The sequence below is a fragment of the Arachis stenosperma genome, chromosome 9 (assembly GCF_014773155.1).
Source record: "Arachis stenosperma cultivar V10309 chromosome 9, arast.V10309.gnm1.PFL2, whole genome shotgun sequence".
In the NCBI taxonomy this organism is placed as follows: Eukaryota; Viridiplantae; Streptophyta; class Magnoliopsida; order Fabales; family Fabaceae; genus Arachis; species Arachis stenosperma.
In genome coordinates, this window is record NC_080385.1 from 50,018,209 (window position 1) to 50,029,452 (window position 11,244).

Genomic DNA, 11,244 nt, shown 5'->3' on the forward strand with positions numbered 1-11,244 from the left:
AGAGAGGGGCATGAGGTTTACACTTGACCCTAAGTCACACAAGGCCTTCTTGAAGGTCATGGTGCCTATGGTACAAGGTATAGAAAACTTCCCAGGATCCTGCCTCTTTTGAGGCAGTTTCTGCCTAGACAAGTCATCCAGTTCTTTGGTGAGCAAGGGAGGTTCATCTTCCCAAGTCTCATTTCCAAATAACTTGTCATTTAGCTTCATGATTGCTCCAAGATATTTAGCAACTTGCTCTTCAGTGACATACTCATCCTCTTCAGAGGAAGAATACTCATCAGAGCTCATGAAAGGCAGAAGTAAGTCCAATGGAATCTCTATGGTCTCATTTTGAGCCTCAGATTCCCATGGTTCCTCATTGGGGAACTCAGAGGAGGTTGGTACACGCCCACTGAGGTCTTCCTCAGTGGCGTCCTCCTCCTCTCTTTCCTCTCCTTATTCGGCCATGTCTATGGCTTTGCACTCTCCTTTTGGATTGTCTTCTGTATTACTTGGGAGAGTGCTAGGAGGGAGTTCAGTAACTTTCTTGCTCAGCTGACCCACTTGTCCTTCCAAATTTCTGATGGAGGACCTTGTTTCATTCATGAAACTTTAAGTGGTCTTTATTAGATCAGAGACCATTGTTGCTAAGTCAGAAGTATTCTGCTTAGAACTCTCTGTCTGTTGCTGAGAAGATGATGGAAAAGGTTTGCTATTGCTAAACCTGTTTCTTCCACCATTATTGTTATTGAAACCTTGTTGAGGTCTCTCTTGATTCTTCCATGAGAGATTTGGGTGATTTCTCCATGAAGAATTATAGGTGTTTCCATAGGGTTCTCCTAGGTAATTCACCTCCTCCATTGAAGGATTCTCAGGATCATAAGCTTCTTCCTCAGATGAAGCTTCCTTAGTACTGCCAGGTGTATTTTGCATTCCAGACAGACTTTGAGAAATCAAATTGACTTGTTGAGTCAATATCTTGTTCTGAGCCAGTATGGCATTCAGAGTGTCAATCTCAAGAACTCCTTTCTTCTGACTAGTCCCATTGTTCACAGGATTCCTTTCAGAAGTGTACATGAATTGGTTATTTGCAACCATTTCAATTAGCTCTTGAGCCTCTGCAGGCGTCTTCTTCAGATGAAGAGATCCTCCAGCAGAGCTGTCCAAAGACATCTTGGATAGTTCAGAGAGACCATCATAGAAAATACCTATGATGCTCCATTCAGAAAGCATGTCTGAGGGACATTTTCTGATTAATTGTTTGTATCTTTCCCAAGCTTCATAGAGGGATTCTCCATCCTTCTGTCTGAAGGTTTGGACTTCCACTCTAAGCTTACTCCATCTTTGTGGTGGAAAGAACTTTGCCAAGAAGGCATTGACTAGCTTTTCCCAAGAGTCCAGGCTTTCTTTAGGTTGAGAATCCAACCATATTCTAGCTCTGTCTCTTACAGCAAAAGGGAATAGCATCAGTTTGTAGACCTCAGGGTTAACCCCATTAGTCTTGACTGTGTCACAGATTTGCAAGAATTCAGCTAAGAACTGATGAGGATCTTCCATTGGAAGTCCATGGAACTTGCAATTCTGTTGCATTAGAGAAACTAATTGAGGCTTAAGCTCAAAGTTGTTTGCTCCAATGGCAGGGATAGAGATGCTTCTCCCATAAAAATCAGGAGTAGGTGCAGTAAAGTCACCCAGCACCTTCCTTGCATTGTTTGCATTATTGTTGTTTTCGGCTGCCATGTCTTCTTCTTCTTTGAAGAATTCGGTCAGGTCCTCTAAAGAGAGTTGTGCTTTGGCTTCTCTTAGCTTTCTCTTCAAGGTCCTTTCGGGTTCAGGGTCAGCTTCAACAAGAATGCCTTTGTCTCTGCTCCTGCTCATATGAAAGAGAAGAGAACAAGAAAATGTGGAATCCTCTATGTCACAGTATAGAGATTCCTTGAAGTGTCAGAGGAAAAGAGAAATAGAAGAAAAGAAGGTAGAAGAATTCGAACTTGATTAGTTAGAGTTCGAATTGTGCATTAAGAAGGAGTAGTACTCCATAAATAGAAGGATGTGAGAAGGAGGGAAGAGGATTTTCGAAAATTAAGTAAAAGATTTTGAAAACATTTTGAAAAACACTTAATTGATTTTCGAAAACAAGAGTGAGAAAGAGATCAAGTGATTTTTGAAAAAGATTTTGAAATTAGAAATCAAAAAGATTTGATTGAAAACTATTTTGAAAAAGATGTGATTAAAAAGATTTGATTGAAAAGTTATGGTTTTAAAAAGATGTGATTGAGAAGATATGATTTGAAAACAATTTTAAAAGATATGATTTGAAAATAATTTGAAAAGATATGATTTTAAAAGAAATATTAATGACTTGCCTAACAAGAAAAGATATGATTCAAACATAAAACCTTTCTTAATAGAAAAGGCAAAAAATGGTCAATCAAATCATTAATTGTTGGTAAGTATCTTTGAAAAAGGAAAGAAATTGATTTTGAAAACATTTGATTGAAAAGATATGATTTGAAAAAGATTTGGTTTTGAAAAACTTTGAAAACTTGAAAAAAAATTGATTTTGAAAACAAAATCTTCCTCCTAGCACCATCCTGGCGTTAAACGCCCAGAATGGTATACATTCTGGCGTTTAACGCCCAAAATGCTACCTCTTTGGGTGTTAAACGCCCAACCAGGTACCCTGGCTGGCGTTTAAATGCCAGTCTGCCTTCTTCACTGGGCATTTTTGACTGCTCAGCTTTTTCTGTGTAATTCCTCTGCAGTATGTTCTGAATCTTCAATTCCTTGTATTATTGACTTGAAAAGACACAAATTAAAAAATTTTTTGGATTTTTAATAATCAAAATGCAACAAGAATCAAATAACAATGCATGCAAGACACCAAACTTAGCAGTTTGTATGCTACTAACACTATATGAGACACATAAACACTCAAGTCAAAAGAATTCAAAGATCAGAGTAAGAAATCATCAAGAAGTGCTTGAAGATCCTTAAGACACATGAATGAATGCATGCAATTGACACCAAACTTAAGATGAGACACTAGACTTAAGCAAGAAAAAAGAAGAAATAGAAAATATTTGATGTTTCTTGAAAAAAAAATTTTTTTTTTTTGTGTTTTTCGAAAATTAGGTGGGAAAAGGTATCAAAATTCTTAATGAGAATTCCAGGAATCAGTGCAATGCTAGTCTAAGACTCCGGTCCAGGCATTAGACATGGCTTCACAGCCAGCCAAACTTTCAAGGAAAGCTTCGGTCCAAAACACTAGACATGACCAAAGGTCAGCCAAGCCTTAGCAGATCACTGCTCCAAAAGCAAAATTGATGAAAATCAACAAGCTCTTGTGGTGATAAGTTGAAACCTCGGTCCAATCAGATTAGACATGGCTTCTCAGCCAGCCAGATTTCAACAAATCATCATGAAACTCTAGAATTCATCTTCAAGAATTTCGAAAAAAATAAATACCTAATCTAAGCAACAAGACGAACCGTCAGTTGTCCAAACTAGAACAATCCCAGGCATTGTTACCAAAAGCTTGCTCAAAACTTGAACAATCCCCGGCAACGGTGCCAAAAACTTGGTGCGCAAAATTGTGAACAATACTTTTCACAACTCTCATAATCCCTGGTCATGAACTCCAAAAACTTGGTGGTTCAATTCCATGGCATTACACAACTTCGCACAACTAACCAGCAAGTGCACTGGGTCGTCCAAGTAATACCTTACGTGAGTAAGGGTCGATCCCACGGAGATTGTTAGCATTGAAGCAAGCTATGGTCATCTTGTAAATCTTAGTCAGGCAAACTCAAATGTATATGATGATGAACGAAAATAACATAAAAGATAAAGATAGTGATACTTATGTATATCATTGGTGTAAGAGCTTCAGACAAGCGTATGAAGATGCCTTCCCTTCCGTCTCTCTGCTTTCCTACTGCCTTCATCCAATCCTTCTTACTCCTTTCCATGGCAAGCTCATGTAGGGTTTCACCGTTGTCAATGGCTACCTCCCATCCTCTCATTGGAAATACGTTCCTGATGCTCTGTCACAGCATAGGCTATCCATCTGTCGGTTCTCAATCAGGCCGGAATAGAATCCAGTGATTCTTTTGCGTCTGTCACTAACGCCCCGCCCTCAGGAGTTTGAAGCACGTCACAGTCATTCAATCATTGAATCCTACTCAGAATACCACAGACAAGGTTAGACCTTCCGGATTCTCTTGAATGCCGCCATCAGTTCTTGCCTATACCACGAAGACTCTGATCTCATGGAATGGCTGGCTCGTTTGTCAGGCGATCAACCATGCATCATGCAATCAGAAATCCAAGAGATATTCACTAAGCCTCAGATGCTTGTAGAACAAGAATGGTTGTCAGTCACCTTGTTCATAGGTGAGAAAGGTGATGAGTGTCACGGATCATCACATTCATCAAGTTGAAGAACAAGTGATATCTTGGACAAAGAACCAGCGGAATTGAATAGAAGAACAATAGTAATTGCATTAATACTCGAGGTACAGCAGAGCTCCACACCTTAATCTATGGTGTGTAGAAACTCCACCGTTGAAAATACATAAGAACAAGGTCTAGGCATGGCCGAATGGCCAGCCTCCCAAAGGTCTAAGATAGCATAAAACTCAAAGATAGCTACCAAGATTATGTCAAATACAATAGTACAAGGTCCTACTTATAGAAAACTAGTAGCCTAAGGTGTACAGAAATGAGTAAATGACATAAAAATCCACTTCCGGGCCCACTTGGTGTGTGCTTGGGCTGAGCAATGAAGCATTTTCGTGTAGAGACTTGTCTTGGAGTTAAACGCCAGCTTTTATGCCAGTTTGGGCGTTTAACTCCCATTTAGGTGCCAGTTCCGGCGTTTAACGCTGGAATTTCTGTAGGTGACTTTGAATGCCGGTTTGGGCCATCAAATCTTGGGCAAAGTATGGACTATTATATATTGATGGAAAGCCCAGGATGTCTACTTTCCAACGCCGTTGAGAGCGTGCCAATTGGGCTTCTGTAGCTCCAGAAAATCCACTTCGAGTGCAGGGAGGTCAGAATCCAACAGCATCTGCAGTCCTTTTCAGTCTCTGAATCAGATTTTTGCTCAGGTCCCTCAATTTCAGCCAGAAAATACCTGAAATCACAGAAAAACACACAAACTCATAGTAAAGTCCAGAAAAGTGAATTTTAACTAAAAACTAATAAAAATATACTAAAAACTAACTAGATCATACTAAAAATATACTAAAAATAATGCCAAAAAGTATACAAATTATCCGCTCATCAGATATTCAGGTTATAATCAAATTGCAGTAGATCCCCAGGATCAGGAGAAAATGGCATTCACATGCCCATCCGGAGTATTTGCATACAGAAGGATGCCATTTGGCCTGTGCAATGCACCTGCAACTTTTCAGAGGTGCATGCTCTCAATTTTCTCTGATATGGTGGAAAAATTCCTGGAAGTCTTCATGGATGACTTTTCAGTATTTGGAGACTCATTCAGCTCCTGCCTTAACCATTTAGCACTTGTTCTGAAAAGATGCCAAGAGACTAACCTGGTTTTAAACTGGGAAAAATGTCACTTTATGGTGACTGAAGGAATTGTCCTTGGGCACAAAATTTCGAACAAGGGAATAGAGGTGGATCAAGCTAAGGTAGAAGTAATTGAAAAATTACCACCACCTGCTAATGTTAAAGCAATCAGAAGCTTTCTGGGGCATGCAGGATTCTATAGGAGGTTTATAAAGGATTTTTCAAAAATTGCTAAACCTCTGAGCAACCTGCTAGCTGCTGACACGCCATTTATCTTTGATAAAGAGTGTCTGCAGGCGTTTGAGACTCTGAAGGCTAAATTGGTTACAGCACCAATCATCTCTGCACCAGACTGGACATTACCATTTGAATTGATGTGTGATGCCAGTGACCATGCCATTGGTGCAGTGTTGGGACAAAGGCATGACAAGCTTCTGCACGTCATTTACTATGCCAGCCGTGTTCTAAATGATGCCCAGAAAAATTACACAACCACAGAAAAAGAGCTACTTGCAGTGGTTTACGCCATTGACAAATTCAGATCCTATTTAGTAGGATCAAAAGTGATTGTGTACACTGATCATGCTGCTCTTAAATATCTACTCACAAAGCAGGATTCAAAACCCAGACTCATCAGATGGGTGTTGCTTCTGCAAGAGTTTGATATAGAAATAAGAGACAGAAAAGGGACAGAAAATCAAGTAGCAGATCACCTGTCCCGAATAGAACCAGTAGAAGGGGCGTCCCTCCCTCTCACTGAGATCTCTGAAACCTTTCCGGATGAGCAACTGTTTGCCATCCAGGAAGTGCCATGGTTTGCAGACATTGCAAACTACAAGGCAGTGAGATTCATACCCAAAGAGTATAGTAGGGTGCAATCAAAGAAATTAATCACAGATGCAAAGTACTATCTTTGGGATGAACCATATCTCTTCAAGAGATGTGCAGACGGAGTAATCCGTAGATGTGTGCCTAAAGAGGAAGCACAGAAGATCCTTTGGCATTGCCATGGATCACAGTATGGAGGACATTTTGGAAGTGAGCGAACAGCCACAAGAGTCCTCCAAAGTGGCTTCTACTGGCCTACTCTCTATAAAGATTCCCGTGCATATGTGCTTAATTGTGACAGTTGCCAAAGATCAGGCAACCTACCTCACAGCTATGCCATGCCTCAACAAGGAATCTTGGAGATTGAGTTGTTTGATGTATGGGGCATTGACTTCATGGGACCCTTCCCACCATCATACTCAAACACTTATATTCTGGTGGCAGTGGATTATGTATCCAAATGGGTGGAGGCTATTGCAACACCCACCAATGACACTAAAACAGTGTTAAAATTCCTCCAGAAACACATCTTCAGCAGATTTGGCATCCCTAGAGTGTTAATCAGTGATGGGGGCACTCATTTCTGCAATAAACAGCTTTATGCTGCTCTGGTTCGTTATGGAGTTAGCCACAGGGTAGCTACTCCATATCATCCACAAACTAACGGGCAAGCTGAAGTCTCAAATAGAGAACTCAAAAGAATCCTGGAACGGACTGTAATTAACCGTAGAAAGGATTGGGCAAGAAGCCTGGATGATGCTCTGTGGGCATACAGAACAGCATTCAAGACCCCTATAGGGACCTCTCCATACCAGCTTGTGTATGGAAAGGCATGTCACTTGCCAGTGGAACTGGAACACAAGGCCTACTGGGCAACCAGATTCTTAAACCTTGATGCCAAGTTAGCTGGAGAAAAACGATTGCTCCAGTTAAATGAGCTAGATGAATTTAGACTCAATGCTTTTGAAAATGCAAAAATTTACAAGGAGAAAGCAAAAAGATGGCATGATAAGAAATTGTCATCCAGAGTCTTTAAACCAGGACAGAAAGTTCTACTATTCAATTCTAGGCTCAAATTATTTCCTGGGAAATTAAAATCCCGGTGGAGAGGTCCATATGTAATCACAAGCGTATCACCATATGGATACATAGAACTTCAGGATAGTGACTCTAACAAAAAGTTCATTGTTAATGGACAAAGAGTTAAACACTATCTTGAAGATAATTTCGAGCAAGAATGCTCAAGACTGAGACTTCATTGAAGATCAGTGACAGTCCAGCTAATGACATTAAAGAAGCGCTTGCTGGGAGGCAACCCAGCCATTTACAAAGTTTATTTACTAATTAAATAAATTTTCTTTTCTTTACAGGTTTGAGTCCAAGTATCTTCAAAGGTGAAATAGCAATTGGTTGAAGTCACAGAGTTACAGGAAATTTTGGAAGCTCACTGGCGTGAAAAAGCCAGTAAGAAATACTTTGGGCGTTAAACGCCCAAAAGAAGCTCCCACTGGGCGTTTAACGCCAGAAAGGAGCATCTTCTGGGCGTTAAACGCCAGAAAGATGCACCTTCTGGGCGTTTAACGCCAGTCTGCTAGCATCCTGGGCGTTCAGAAAAATGCCCAGTGACGAAGGACTTTCTGGCGTTCAACGCCAGAAAGAAGCAACATGTGGGCGTTGAACGCCCAAAACATGCACCATATGGGCGTTCAACGCCAGGATGATGGGAGGAGGTACAATTCGTTTTTCTTCATAATTTTTCAAAATTTTTATGTTTCAATTTATGATTTCTTGCATAAACATATTTCAAATTATCACTTTCAATTCCAAAAGCTTTTATCCTAATTTCTAAAATCCAATGTTGCAAATGTTTTAGATATATCTTAACCCAAAAGAACAAATGGCTTTCCAATCCAATCCATCATCTTTTCAAATTTGTTTTCAAAACTTGATTATATTTTTTTTAAAAAATCTTTTTCAAAAGTAAATTTCAAATTTATCTTTTAAATTTTTATTCATATCTTTCTCTTTTAAAAATTATATCTTTTTCTGATCATATCTTTTAAAATCATATCTTCTATCTTATCTCTTTCTTATTTTTCGAAAATTACCCACCCCCCTCCCTATATCTTGTATTCGGCGCCCTCCTCATCATCACCATTCCACATTGCTCTCCTCCTATCCCTCTTCTTTCTTCTCTTTTGCTTGAGGACAAGCAAAGCTCTAAGTTTGGTGTGTTTTACCCGTGATCACAAAAACTATTGTGTCTCTTGATCATGGCTCCTAAAGGGAAACAACCCAACCCAAAAGGCAAGAAAGAAAGCACTCCAAAGCCACTTTGGAATCAAGGGAAGTTCTTAACTAAAGAACATTCAGACCATTACTACAAGATAATGAGTCACAGATCAGTGATCCCGGAAGTCAGATTCGATCTGAAAGAAGATGAATATCCGGAGATCCAAGAGCAAATTCGAAACAGGAATTGGGAAATTCTGGCCAATCCTGAAACGAAAGTGGGGAAGAACATGGTTCAGGAATTTTATGCTAATCTATGGCAGACAGAAAGGCAAAGAATCATTGAAGCTGCTCTCTTTGACCATAAGACCGTAGTCAGAGGAAAGATCATTCATACCAATTCTGACAAGATCAGGGAGATATTCAAGATTCCTCAACTGAAAGATGACCCAGACTCCTTTAATAGGAGAATGATGAGGGTCAATAAAGGGTTGGACAAGATTCTGGAGGATATATGCATCCCTGAAGCCAAGTGGACTACCAGCACGACTGGCGTCCCAGTTCAACTAAAAAGGGAAGATCTAAAACCAGTAGCCAGAGGCTGGCTGGATTTCATTGGGCGTTCCATATTGCCCACCAGCAACCGTTCTGAAGTAACCATCAAAAGAGCTGTCATGATTCACTGCATCATGTTGGGAAAAGAGGTAGAAGTCCATCAGCTGATCTCATGTGAGCTATACAAAATAGCAAACAGGAACTCTAAGGACGCCAAATTGGCTTATCCAAGCCTAATTTCTATGCTTTGCAAAGATGTTGGAGTAAAGATGGGAATAACTGAATATATCCTAATTGAAAAGCCCATTACTGGAACATCAATGGTCAGACAACAGCAACAAGATGATCCAACCAAGAGAAGAGCACAAGAAGCTCTCCCAGAACTGCCCCAATTCGAATACTGGGAACATCTTGAGGCTTCTATTTCCAGATTGCAAGAAGCTATGGATCAAATAAAGGAAGAACAGAATAATCAAAGTAGCATGATTTGCAAACTGCTCAAGGAACAGGAGGAGCAAGGGCGTGATCTAAGGGACCTGAAGCGCCAAAAGATTAATCCATGAAAAAGCACCACACATATTAGAGGAGCACCTACTCCTCAAAACAACAGGTTGCTGAGTTCCAAATTTTTTTTCTTTTCCTGCTTTTAACTTAGTGATAGGATAATTATAGAAATTTACCTTAGGAGATATTTAGTTTATCTATTTTGATTTTATTTCCAATTAAGCTATAATTTATTTTTCTCATCATCATCAAGCATGAATAAAGTAGTAGTTTTTTTTTTAGAATAAAGAAGTAATTTATATTTTCGAGTTCTTAATAATAAAATTTATAATTAATTATATGTGGTGGCAACACTTTTTGTTCTCTGAATGAATGCTTGAACAGTGCATAAATTGTACTTTGAATTTGATGAGTATTGGCTCCTGAAAGGATGAGGAACACGAAAAATATTATTGATGATCTGAAAAATCATGAAATTAATTCTTGAAGCAAGAAAAAGCAGTCAAAAAAAAAAAGCCATGAGCACTAGCCAAGAGTAAAAAAGGGGATCCAAGGCTTTGAGCATCAATGGATAGGAGGGCCCAAGGAAATAAAATCCAGGCCTAAGCGGCTAAACCAAGCTGTCCCTAACCATATGCTTGTGGCATGCAGGTCCAAGTTACAAGCTTGAGACTGAGTGGTTAAAGTCGTGATCCAAAGCAAAAGAGTGTGCTTAAGAGCTCTGGACACCACTAATTGGGGACTTTAGCAAAGCTAAGTCACAATCTGAAAAGGTTCACCCAGTTATGTGTCTGTGGCATTTATGTGTCTGGTGGTAATACTGGAAAACAAAGTGCTTAGGGCCACGGCCAAGACTCATAAAATAACTGTGTTCAAGAATCAACATACTACACTAGGAGAGTCAATAATACTATCTGAATTCTGAGTTCCTAAGGATGCCAATCATTCCGAAAATTTAAAGATACAGGGGGATGCCAAAACTGTTCAGGAACAAAAAGCTATAAGCCCCGCTCATCTAATAAGAATATGAGCTTCATTTAAAACTCTAAAATATTATTACTTCTTAATTTCTGTTAGAACCTATTTTATTTATCTAATTGCTTGAGGACAAGCAACAGTTTAAGTTTGGTGTTGTGATGAGCGGATATTTTATACGCTTTTTGGGGGTAATTTCTTGTAGATTTTAGCATGTTTTAATTAGTTTTTAGTTAAATATTATTGGTTTTTAGGCAAAAATTATATTTCTGTGATTTCAGGTATTTTCTGGCTGAAATTGAGGGAGCTGAGCAAAAATCTGACTTAGGCTGAAAAAGGACTGCTGATGCTGTTGGATCCTGACCTCCCTGCACTCGGAATGGATTTTCTGGAGCTACAAGAGTCCAATTGGCGCTCTCTCAACGGCGTTGGAAAGTAGACATCCAGGGCTTTCCAGCAATATATAATAGTTCATACTTTTCGCGAGAATAAACGACGTAACTTGGCGTTGAACGCCAAGTTCATACTGCTGTCTGGAGTTAAACGCCAGAAAAACGTCATGATCCGGAGTTGAACGCCCAAAACACGTCATAACCTGGAGTTTAACGCCAAGAAAGGCCTCTACTC

The 11,244-nt window shown here is 39.6% G+C and overlaps 1 non-coding gene across 1 annotated transcript; it reads left to right on the plus strand.

Annotated features, from left to right (window-relative positions):
• Nucleotides 1–1,209: 1,209 nt before the first annotated feature.
• On the plus strand, nucleotides 1,210–1,317 carry LOC130952428 (small nucleolar RNA R71). The gene has a single exon (XR_009074609.1). It is a non-coding gene; the product is annotated as a small nucleolar RNA R71 (small nucleolar RNA).
• Nucleotides 1,318–11,244: the final 9,927 nt, after the last annotated feature.